The sequence below is a fragment of the Pieris brassicae genome, chromosome W, assembly GCF_905147105.1.
Source record: "Pieris brassicae chromosome W, ilPieBrab1.1, whole genome shotgun sequence".
Classification (NCBI taxonomy): Eukaryota; Metazoa; Arthropoda; class Insecta; order Lepidoptera; family Pieridae; genus Pieris; species Pieris brassicae.
Genome location: NC_059679.1, coordinates 1131143 through 1144031, shown reverse-complemented (window position 1 = coordinate 1144031; position 12889 = coordinate 1131143).

Here is a 12889-nt window from a genome sequence, read left to right as displayed (position 1 = left end):
AGGTTGCTTGTGTAGTCGGGGTCACCAATGTAGATGTGGGGGATGCCGGGGTATGTTTGCCTCCGGGTGACTACCCGGATGGCTCCAAAGGAAACAATGCGATTGTGATTGACATCTTTATTTGACGTGCTTACGCGTCAATCGCTTAGTACAGACTGATCCCTCTGTGTTGTTACATTGTCCTTATAAAACTACGCACACAACTATATAGTATATATATAAATACCCCTACAACTACTAAGATTATAACAGAATTTCATTAAATGTACAATAATTATTACTATCATTGTTATAGTTATTATATATTTTTGTTGTTGATGGCTTACACCAATTTCACTTTATATTCAAAGATTGTATGCAGAGCCGATTTAAGTGATAAACAACGGTCAAATTATATGAATTTACAAGACCACTAAACGGGTTTGTTTGTTTGTTTTACGCTACCACCGTTGACCTAAAACAAATCCAGTTATATAAGCTTCAAAATATAGTTATACAATACCTATGTGAAGTTGTGTGGTGTGTGTGCCTGTGGGCACATGATGCACAACGATGCATTTAAAAGAATTGTGCGCCATGGCCAGGGGGGATCTACTTAATATAGTATTTTCTAGATAATAATTATAAATTATTTATTTGCAAAGGATGTGCTACATTGATTTTGTACGAGCCAAGGCTGTACATTTTGCTCACTCAGGCTTTCTTAGTTTATAAGCGTGATGATCCCTATGTACGTGCCAAGGTTCGTACATTCTTGCTCATTTACAAGCTTGACAAATTCCTATGTTTGTACGTGCCATGGCTGTACATATCGATCACTTATAAGCGTGACGATTTCCAAAATCGTTGGAGTTACGTCCCGAGAGTATAGCCCGACGCAGGCACTCTCTTCTACATTCGTTCATAGCGAACTAAATCATGGGAGTTACACCCCGAGAGCATAGCCAGACGTAGGCACTCTCTTTGACTGTTAAATTGTATTCATTCGGTATATAGCAATTAGCACGTCATTATTTCGCTCATATTCTATTGTAACACGCGAGTGGTAAATATAGAGTAAATCAATAAATCTCTATTATTTGAAGCATCCCGTTGACCCAGGAACCGTACATTTTGGTCCTTCGAGCTATCCGGGAATAGCGGGTCTTTCGCGTTCAGTTGATCGCGTTCGCGTTTTACTCCGTTTTCCTGAAGATCGGCGCCGTGGAAAAACATCCCACTGCTGGTTCGTTGGGTCATCAAGCAAATCAAATACTATCATCCGCATCAATAGAAAAGAGGAGAGCAACGTTTTCAAGGATCCAGACTAGTCCAAATATATCGGCGTCCTTTCAACCTAGAACAAGGCGACGGACGTCAATCTTCAACATAGAGAGGCAAGCGACAGCGCTCGGTACAGTAAGTCCTCTCCAATTGTTTAAAGCACAGAATGTATCCTGGAGGTACAAGCATTTACAGAGAAGCGTAGCAGAGAAGCAAGCAAAGGGTCTAGGAGGTCCTTTTAAAAGATAATAAACAATCCCGTATCCGTCAACACGGTGTGGCGGAAGACGTCGGGTAGTAATCTACACGCAACATAACAAGAAGAGGAAAGCAGCCATTGCAGTAGGTAAGTCCTTTCCATTTGTTTTGAGCACTATAATTCTGAGAATTATCTCATTTATTCTGAGCATTTTATCAGGCAGAAGCGAATGGTAACGCATTGTTACTACGTATTTTATAAAACATTCGTTTAAGAATTTACTAAGTATATTATATATAAACTAGTTAATAATATATACCATAATGGAGAATTTGTTCCAAGCTTCTTTCACTGACAGCCTGAAATCCTTCAGGTATTCAAAAAAAACCGAAGAGTTGCTTCGTAAACAAGCAGCTTTATTTAGGTCCTTTGATAGTATGTTAGAACTATCTAATGGATACTCGTCATTGGATAAATATGATCTTGAAGAAGCCCTAGAAATATTAAAATTCCGATGGGGGTTAATCTTTAAAACCCATATCGAAATAGATGCTGATCTTGGAGGCTCCAACACGGAGTATCAGAATAAATTTTACGAGCAGGAAGCTATATATAGGCACCATAGAAGAGAGATAAATCTCAAATTGCATTCTAAAAGCCTACAGAAGAATTTTCTAGAAATTCATATGGAATCACCGGTACTTAGGGATTCACATAATTCAAAAAATTCATTATATGCCTTGGAAATGGCTAATAATCAAACCGGACAAGACTTAATTGCAAAACAACAGCGACCTTCATCAAAATGTAGCATCAGCAAAAAATCGCTGTCGACGCATTTCAATAAACGAGGAAATGAAAATAAAATACAATATTGTCAATTATGCAACTTATCTAACCATGGCCTGTTTAATTGTCAATCATTTTTAGCAAAACATTTTAATGACAGGGTTGATACAATTTTAAGATTGCAGCTTTGCACAAATTGTTTACTTAAACATGAAGTGGAAGTTTGCTTCTCGCATAAAAGATGCATGATTTGTTCTCAAAAACATAACACGATCCTGCACGATGCACTATTTAATTTAAATTTAAATTATTCTACTACGCAAGAAGAGCAATCATTTCAATATAAAATGGAAAATAAAAATTCTTCGTCTTCGGCAAGGGTGGAAGAAATAGCAGGAAATGGTGGCAAGCACAGTAATTATGCAGATATTGGCCAAGGAGGAGAATTATCCAAATTAGTAAGGAGCGTAGTACAATCGTTATCTTCAGAGAGCATAGAACATCACAGCTTCATTTCCGGGGTAGGAGAGACCTTTCACACAAGTACGGATCAAATTACGCTACTCTCTACTAAGGAGAAAACTGGTAGTAAATTACCTATGGATAAGCACAGTACTTATGCAGATATTGGTCAAGGAGGAGAATTATCCAAATTAGTAAAGAGCGTAGTACAATCGTTTACTTCAGATAGCATGGAGCATCATGGCATCATTTCCGGGGCAGAAGGGGGTCCCTTACAACATAATACAGGTCAACTTACAATGACCAGTTGTTCAGTTCATAATAATAACCCCAATGTGAGTACCAAAAAGAACATTGATGGTAAATTATCCATTGAATCTATTAGCAAGCCGACATGGCAACCCATAGAGCAGCAAACGCAACTTGATTGTAAAGTAAGCGAAGAAGATAAATCACATCGCGTTAATGTGGGTATCAAGAGAATGAAATGCTTACAAGTCAAGCAAGAAACAGAAGATAAACAAAACTTGTCTTCATCCATGTCTTCTACGATTAATAAAAACCTAAATCGCAGCTTAGTATTATCTAAACCTTTGTTGGAAGCACCGATTAAAGTGCCTACGGGGGCGTATTTGCAATGCAACTTAACACAAGGGTCCGACAAGGTTGTAAGAAACAATAGAATCATAACTAGAAACAGTAATAGGAAACGTTCGCATGGATCAAAAAAGGTGGTACTCAAATTAAATGTTTTGCCTATCAATAAAGGCAAGAAATATATTAAGCAACAAGCATTCGTGAAAAAGCAGAAGGTTCGAAGAAAAAAAGGAGTTAAGAATAGACAGGAATTTACAGGAAGGTCAAAAAGAATGGTCAGAAAGAGTGATATCTTTCGTAAAAGGGGAAGATTGCGAAGCGTTATCGCTCCGCACAATCGCAGGTTCACCGATTCAGGATTTCATAAAATTAACATACAGCAAACTTATTCAGTAATGCAATCCTATGAGTCCAATATGAGTAACCAAAGGAAAAGAAAGAAAAGCACCATCTATAAAATTATACTTAAAATTCCTTTAAGCATAAATAAATACAGTTCCATTTATGTATAACATACATCATCGAAACTTTACATTCAATATTGAGTGAAAGTTATTATTACAGATATAACTATTCATATTTAATTTTATAACGTGAAAAAGGATGAATAATATAATATCATAAACAATACATGGAATGCCAGTTCAGCAAAATATCATATGTTAGCTAGTGGATTGACCTACTGTGAAAGACGTCAAATACAATGAATAATATTATGTAGATATCAAATTACCGAGGTACGGTTGCATTTTATAACAATCATATTTAACCTAGGTCATGGTTTCAATCAACAACACAGTAATGTACTTTTATGCTCATGATAGTTCTCAGAATGTGCTCAAGACAGGTAGTGGATAGGACATTACGATCATATAAAGATCAAGAGACGTCACGGAGCAGTAGGTGTAGCATCAGCTGAACCAGCAGCCGGTTTCGCAGTGGCGTCAGGGAGACCCACCCGGGACCGGACTCCGATATTTCTTAGTGTTAGTGATAGTGCCGTGGAATAGTATAAGAAGTGTTAACATAAGTTTAGAGACTGTTAAACATTTCCTTAAGTTAAGCATATAATGGTTTCATCTTGTAAAGCACTACATATTCATCTTGCACTTTTTGCCTGGGGGAGTATGTACGAGCCAAGGCTGTACATTTTGCTCACTCAGGCTTTCTTAGTTTATAAGCGTGATGATCCCTATGTACGTGCCAAGGTTCGTACATTCTTGCTCATTTACAAGCTTGACAAATTCCTATGTTTGTACGTGCCATGGCTGTACATATCGATCACTTATAAGCGTGACGATTTCCAAAATCGTTGGAGTTACGTCCCGAGAGTATAGCCCGACGCAGGCACTCTCTTCTACATTCGTTCATAGCGAACTAAATCATGGGAGTTACACCCCGAGAGCATAGCCAGACGTAGGCACTCTCTTTGACTGTTAAATTGTATTCATTCGGTATATAGCAATTAGCACGTCATTATTTCGCTCATATTCTATTGTAACACGCGAGTGGTAAATATAGAGTAAATCAATAAATCTCTATTATTTGAAGCATCCCGTTGACCCAGGAACCGTACAGATTTATTAATTTAAAAAACCGCACAATCAGCCGTATTTATCTAAAACAAGCGACAGGTGATTCCCCGCTCCGCTTGATAGACGCGCATCGTACATTAGTTGATAGATCTCGGGAATTCTAACGTTATGATTTGATTTTTTAGAATTATACATGTTTTTTTTAAAATTAAAAATATCTTCTATTGTTTTCAGTGAGGAATGATTAGCAGGAGGATTTTCATAAAACCCTTGAGTAAATCCGCCCCTGACGAAATACATTTTAATTACTCACTACTTACTTACTTACTTACTAAATTACGTATCTTAATTACTTTTTAAGCAACTCAATGATATTAGATACATATGACAACGGGCGTTGATCCAAAATAAGCACGTCTTACACAGAAAAAACTGTCAATCTGGGTTCTCGGTTCACTTGCATATATATCTTATTGTTCACAATTTATAGTCACTAACACAAAAACACTTTTGAAAAGTCGTATTATTTCTATATATTCCGTACTCTACAAAAAACCTATCCCTTCCAGAATAAAATAAATAGCCACTATTTACGTGTTTCTCTCTGGTTTTACAAAAATATTGTTAATAAATGCGTTTCACAATAAGGACTTGCTACCCTGTTTGAGTGTTATTTTTATCCAAAAACTCGCAAATTCTTGTGTCTTCTTGAGGCTAAATTGGACTCTAGTAATCTATTAATGAGAGAATAAGTCGTTGTGTAAGGACTCCTCTCCAGTTGCCATCTGCCTTTTGAGAAGATAACCACACTTCCTGACACGATCTGATGAAAGCTAGTATCAATGCACCTGTAACATACAAAAGAAAACATTGGCTTGGGGGTTGCCAAAAGATTAGAATTTTTAGGATAAGTTCATAGCAACAAATCATTATTTGTAAATTTTATAGAAAAATGCAATCATGACTCTGATTACAACTTTTATAGACAGTCGTATTTTGGTTTTAAATGTGTCTGCTGGAGCCTTAGTATTGAATAAGTATCCTTCGTCATTTTAGTCTTTTTTAATTTGCGCTTTTTTGCAAATCTAACTGTTACAAGTTATATTTCCAGAAACAATATGCATATCATTGAATTAAAACTTATAAAATTACTATCATGCATAAAAATGATAGATTTTTAATTTAAGAGCAAATCTAAACTAAATCAAATCTATTCTCATCAAATAGCTAAATACTAATTTAGTTCATTTATTCATTTTATGTTAATTTCCCACATAATGATGATATCTTTACAGTTATTACTAATACGATAGAACTACACAACAATACCTATACCAATAATTACTAAACGAGGCAAGTGAATAACCAAATAAAATAGTTACGTCCACATTTTCAGTTTCACTGCACACAGCAACAGTCTTAACATTGTCACGGACAAACTTGAGGTCAATTTTTTTATAATCCATTCAAACTAAACTCAAAATAACTTTATTCATTTAGATTATAGATTTAGATAAGTGCACTTATGAACATCAACAGAAAAGTTGTTAAATTGATTCTAGTCATACAAATTGTGTATAGCGTGTGGGGAGCGTTCAAGTATTACATCACGCAATTTTTGGAGATTCTTGACCCCTTGATTAGAACTATTAGCAACATCCTTGGTTTTAAAAACATCTTGCGTTTGACTTAGTTACACCCATTGAGGAAAGAAACTATATTTATAACTGATGCCCGCTTCATTGTAATCAAAACTATATTATTTTCAAATGTATCTCATAAACATTTGAAAATAATATAGTTTTGATTTTTAGTTTGGCTTTTTCGTATTAAATACGAATATGACGAGGTAAGTAATTGTTAATTTAAATGTAAATGTAAAATCCTAATTCGCCGAAATAGCATCAATGTAACCTGGAGTCATAAAACCTATCTGCACGGTTTTTCAATTATACTAATAAACAAAATGTTTTTGAAAATTTAGCTTATTGGGATAGGGATTAAGTAATTTCAAAGAAAGACAATGGTATCATTGTGTCTTGCATCTCACTCTTTTCTATCAGGTAAAAACGAGATCGGGAGAAACAAAAGAGGTTATATTTGACTGTGATCATCCCTCATACTTTTGGCTTTTGATATTTTTCAAATTCGATCAGTGTCTTTTAGCTTATTGGAGTGAAAAGGTTCAGTGTTTGTGTGATTTAACTCGCGTAAAATCTACTTTTTAATGTAAGACTTTGGCATTTTTTCTATATTGTGAGATGTTAAATTATTTCATTGTAGTAAAATATAGTATTAATAAATATACAATTTTTTTTCTTTATTAATAATTTAAAAACTTTTGATTGGAAGGTTTATTTTAGTGTATAAGTGAATCATTTTTAAAAGTTATTTAATAAATTATATCAAAATGAATTAACGGTTCTTATTTATATCTTTAGAGGGACCTTAATTAACAAAGAACTTATACAATTATGTATTAATCAGAATTATAATAATTAATATCTTAAAAAAATCTGTATGTTATAGAGATTATTTTGATTACAACAGTTCCACTTGGGGAATAGTAAAAGATACATTAATATGTATTTGTAGTCGGCTTAATTTTTCGGTTTTATTTTTAATAGCAACATAGACTACGTGTACAGTCTTTCTAAATAATCTTTTCGGCATAAGGCAAATATTCAAAATTATTCTTGCAGTACAAGCGTTTGATACTGCTGTAAGATTCACTTACGTTCTTTTAAAGTATATGATGTAAGTATAATAGTTTCGAGTGTTCCTAAATATCGGAATATTTGTAGATGTAGTAATGTCTATGGAAAGTTTCGAAATTGCCGCCGTCCAAGCTCTGTTGGCGCTGCAGGGATCGATCAGTTTTCTTCCGTTAAGTGGTAAGTGTACCACTCAACTCAGTATATTAGAAAACTGTCGGTTTGTGAAAACCTTGCCACCACCACTTAAATGAGTGCATTAAGCCGGAAGAAGAAGAAAGGAGCGAGTATATTTTTTCTCAAATTTTGTAATCAAAAAGTCTTCGAAAGGTCGAAGAGAAAAAGTATCTATTCTCAATTTTAAATACCATTACTTTTTTAATGACTAGTTTGGTTCGAGAAGAAAGTCATAATTATTATTTTATTTGCTGAAAGTCTCGCCGCAGAAGCCTTATTACAATTTGGGGGAAACGGAATTCAGTGTCCTCCAAAGACTCGTAAATACTTACTGTGATTATTATATCTTTCATTGTATTTTATTGGATCCTATTGAATTCTAAAAAGAATGGTTGAAATCAGATCGATGCTAAACGGCATAGTTTGGCATATATAAAAGTTTTGTTCGTTTGACCAGCTCATAATAAAGCCCCCTGCTCCCATCAATCCCATGCCTGAACTTCAAAACTGTCATTCAAAATGGTGGTATGCTAGCTATGTTTCAGGAAACGGAAGATCTGGGTATGTCAGAGAGGCTTTCTATAGTAACAGTGGATGAAAGTAGTTCGTCGATGACGATGGAGGAAGGGGGCCCAACAGGGAGTCGTAAACGGACATGCAGTTGCACTTCAGTAAGTTAAATAATACTAGAATAACTAAACATTCTACTAAACTACATGAGAAAACTATTTAAAATATCATTAAATCTTTTAATAACAGGAACCATCAGACCAGAGTGCAAGTGACGAGTTTTACATAGGTATTTGGTGGGACAAGGGCTCGTCAACAGTCTTCTTGAAAAAGCAAAAATTCGACCGAAGGAAAAAATAAGTATCTTAATTTATTTTATCGAAACTGTAACAGATGGCTGTAGATTTTAATATTGTGTTAGTTTTTCAGATGCATCTATTAGGCTTTGATAGGATTGTTCCAGCGATTGTGGATTTATTCCCAAGTGCAGAACGAGGGCGGTAAACGGTAATTGGAAGAAAATTAATTAAGAAGGGGTTTGACTGTAGTTTTAAGGATACATTTTGAATTAAGAAATTTATTATCACAATTTTATTATTATAGCTTCAGTTGGGAACCTGTGGTCAAATATACAATTTAACAAATTCACTTTCTTTTATTCAAAACCTGCACAGCGTATACCGGTGTAACTAAATAACTCTTGTACACTATGTATTCCAAATATTTCCACTGCTACTCCTTATGTTAAATCTGCAAAGTACTTTAACAGTATTGTGGCGAGGGATAAACATACATATCGATCATGGTTTATTAATCTTTCTAATTTTTAATTTTCAAAATCTATGATTTTCATACAAATGCAGTAACAGATAATATTTTAAGGTATTATTCGTTTTATTTAATAAATTAATATTACTATTGTTTTTAGTTTTTTTTAATAATTACAATTAAACAATTAAGTTCAAGTATTACGTAAGCAGATTTACTATCCATTGGTGCACAGCCGGGGATCGAACCTACGACCTCAGAGATGAGCGTCGCACGCTGAAGCCACTACTGGCTATTAGCCAACACTGCTATGGTTATAAATAACTCCTTAATCTCAGCCACTCAGGCCTTGAAGCCAGTCAGCGGTTTGACTCGCCATGGCCTGCATTCCTCCACAGCCTCAATATCCCTAGCACTGAAGTAGGAACCTTGTGATTGCTACGAAACCTGAAGTCACTGATGCTATTAGTAGTTAAAAAACATTGAACTTATTAAAATAAATATACGAAAATCTGGTTAAACGCCGTAAGAAGGCATCTTATAATGATGCTTTTTGCATGGACCTACGCTCTGGTGTTCTTGGTGCGCAACTCCCTCTTTCTTCGATTAAAATTACGATGTCTAAAGTGTATACAATTAGCAAACTGGATATAGACGTCTATAATATTTTTGAAACTAACCTTGTTATTCGTGCTCTTAATGAGGTTTAAGTTTTCATTTAGTTTAGTTATTATTGTTACTTTGTTGTTTTATCTTTATAGTTTTATTGATTATTATTGTTTTTTTATCGTGCTTGTTTGTTTTAATTTTCTCCATTGATAGATTACTTATTATAATTTATGTGTGTCAAATTTGTGATGTCATATTTTTTTTGTATTTTTAAGGCATGCACATTGCACGTTGTTTTAGAACGTGTAAATAAATAAAATAATATAAGAATTTACTTGATATTACTCACGATGTAATTGTAACTTCTAGTCGTCGTCTTACAGATAGCAATTTTTTCCTTCAAAAATATTGTAGTAAAATAAAATGTTTGTAGGACATTTATTTGAAAGAAGAAAGCTAATTTTTTAATATGTCTTTACTCTTCTGTATTTGTGTTAAGACATAAGCTGTGTCGTCTTGTTCGGAATCGTGGAGTATTTGCTGCTTCAACCTGGTGATGTCGTTGAGGAGTGGTTGTCTCTGTGAAATAATCTTAGACTTAACTTTATAATTAAAGTTTTCATTTTTGTTTATGTAATAGAAGGCAAATGGGCAGACGGCTCACCTGATGTTAACTGATACCGGCGCCCACTCATCTTGCTAGAAGGTCAAGGTGCTCGCGTGCGTGATGATTCTGGGGTGTTCTGGCGGTTGACGTGAAGGTCCCATTCAATTGTGTTTCGTTAAAGAAACGGGCAGGCTTGCCATGTAAGGATGGGAATTTGAGACGATTGTAAACACCGGAGTTCTGGTTAAGAACCGCTTTATTTTCAAATAATATGACGTAACAAATATAGGTCTTAATTATGTATTTAGGTTGTTTTGGTTTATGTTGATTGGTCCTTATTTGGTTATTTATTATTTATTTTATTTATTGTATAAGTGTTCTTAATATAAAGGAAGTTGATGTGGTGGAAACACAAACTGTGCACAGTTTTTCTATCCACCAGGACGTCGAACATAATTAAATCATTAACACACATATATATATACTAAGGCCAGTGACATATAAACTGTAAATTTATAACAATCAAACCATTCAAACGATTTAAAATTGCACGTAAAACGTCATAAACAAATCTAAACCCTGACGCGCCATAGATAGCCGATGCAAGAAACCTGTTCTTGTCGAGAATTCTCATTCACATACAGGATGAATTCCTATATTCGAATATATTTTTTTTAATGACGTATATACCATAATTTATGTTATGCATAATTTATAATTGTTTCACTTATGTAGTATTTTTTTAATTTAAATTTAATATTGTTTCTTGTTATATTAGTAAGAAGTGTAGCTGGTATCGAGTTTATTAAATTTGGAATAATGTAATCTAATGTTTTTTTCCCATATAAATTATTGTATTTGGGTAATAGAAATTCGTTTTTTAATTTTCTACGTGTTGAGTAGTGATAGTGAGTTTTAATTGTTTTGAGGTAATTTTCTGTAAAGTAGTTTTCATTTAATAATCCTAGTTGCACTTTCTCGTGTATAGGTATAATTTTGAAAAATGCAAATAGCTTTCTGTAGTCCGCTTTATATTGTGATTTTAATTTTATGGGAGCAATTGTTTTTAAAATACGTATTTGTATTGCAAATATTTGATTTAGATAAGTTTTGCATGTTCTCCCATAGGTTGTAAGTCCATATGTTATAATGGATTCGGCTAGTGCTTTGTATAATAGTAGCAGCGTTTTAAGAGGTATTTTATTTTTTATTAAAGTGAATTTGGCAAGTATCGCTCTTAGCCTATCACAGACAGAATTAATGTGCATTTTCCAGGACATTCGGTCATCTATTGTAAGCCCCAGGTACTTATGGTTATGAAATAATTCTAAGGCGTTGCAGTTGCAGCTTTTGGGGTACGAGTTATAAGAATGTGCACATGTGTGGTTGTGTAAGATTAAGATGGGTGTACGTGAGCTTAGATTGTGACTGGATCGGATATGCATGAACTTTGTTTTGTTAGGATTTAGTATAAGTCCTACGTCGTGGGACCATTTAGCCAATGTATCGAAATCAGATTGTAGCTTTGTTTCTGCTTCTTGGATGTTAGGCCCTGCGGCTACTAGGCATGTATCATCTGCAAATTGGAATATCTGACAATACCTTATTATGTTAGGTAATGTGTTAACATAGGTAAGGTAGTGTAAAGGCCCAATGACTGAGCCCTGAGCCGTACCTTCTGTAATAGATATTGGAAAACTTTCGTCGTTGCACACTTTAACACGATAAGTTCTGTCTTGCAGATAGTTTTCACACCACTTGAGTAGGTTTCCTCGTACTCCGCAGTCATTTAAGTTCTGTAGGATTACGCTGTGCTTTAATGTGTCGAATGCCTTACTGTAGTCAATAAATACTACTAGAATATGATCTTTTTTATTTAAATGTTTATAAATGTGGACTGTGAATGCGGATAGCAATTGTGTGGTATTTTTATTTGGTTGGAATTTATATTGTTTGTTAGAAAGAATATTGTGTTTTTTATAATAATTTTGAATTTGTCCACATATTTATTTTTCTATTATTTTGTTAATTGTTGGCAATATAGTTATTGGACGATAATTATTATAGATTTTTTTGCTACCATTTTTGTATATTGGTCGAACTATGCCTGTTTTTAGTAAGTTAGGATATTTTCCAGTATAAATGCTCGTATTAATAAGGTTAGTTATGGATACGTTGATTTTATTACATATTGTTTTAATATCCATAGCTCGTATCTGCACCTGGAGACTTTCTGTCGTTTAATGATTTAATTATCTTTGCAACTGATTTAGGGTCTGCTGACTGAAATCTCATACTAGTATTTTCTGCATGCTGGTAAGAGCTTTTATCTAACAGTGGATTTACACAGTTGGTTGATATATTACTAATACTAATGTGGAAGGAAGTTGCAAAATTATTTGCAATATCTTTACATGTAATATTTTGGTTTGCAAATGCGTTCTGTATAGCTACGTCCATGGATGTTTTAATTTTTCCTGTTAGTTGGTTTAATATGTCCCATAGATTTTTTAGATATTTTTATTAGCTTCTATATTGGTTCTAATTGTTTTATTTTTAGTTTTATTTATTAATTTATTGACATAATGTCTGGTTTTATTATATTTTTGTTTGAGTATTAAGTTGTTTGGATCTTTTATATATTGATTAAAAAGTTTAT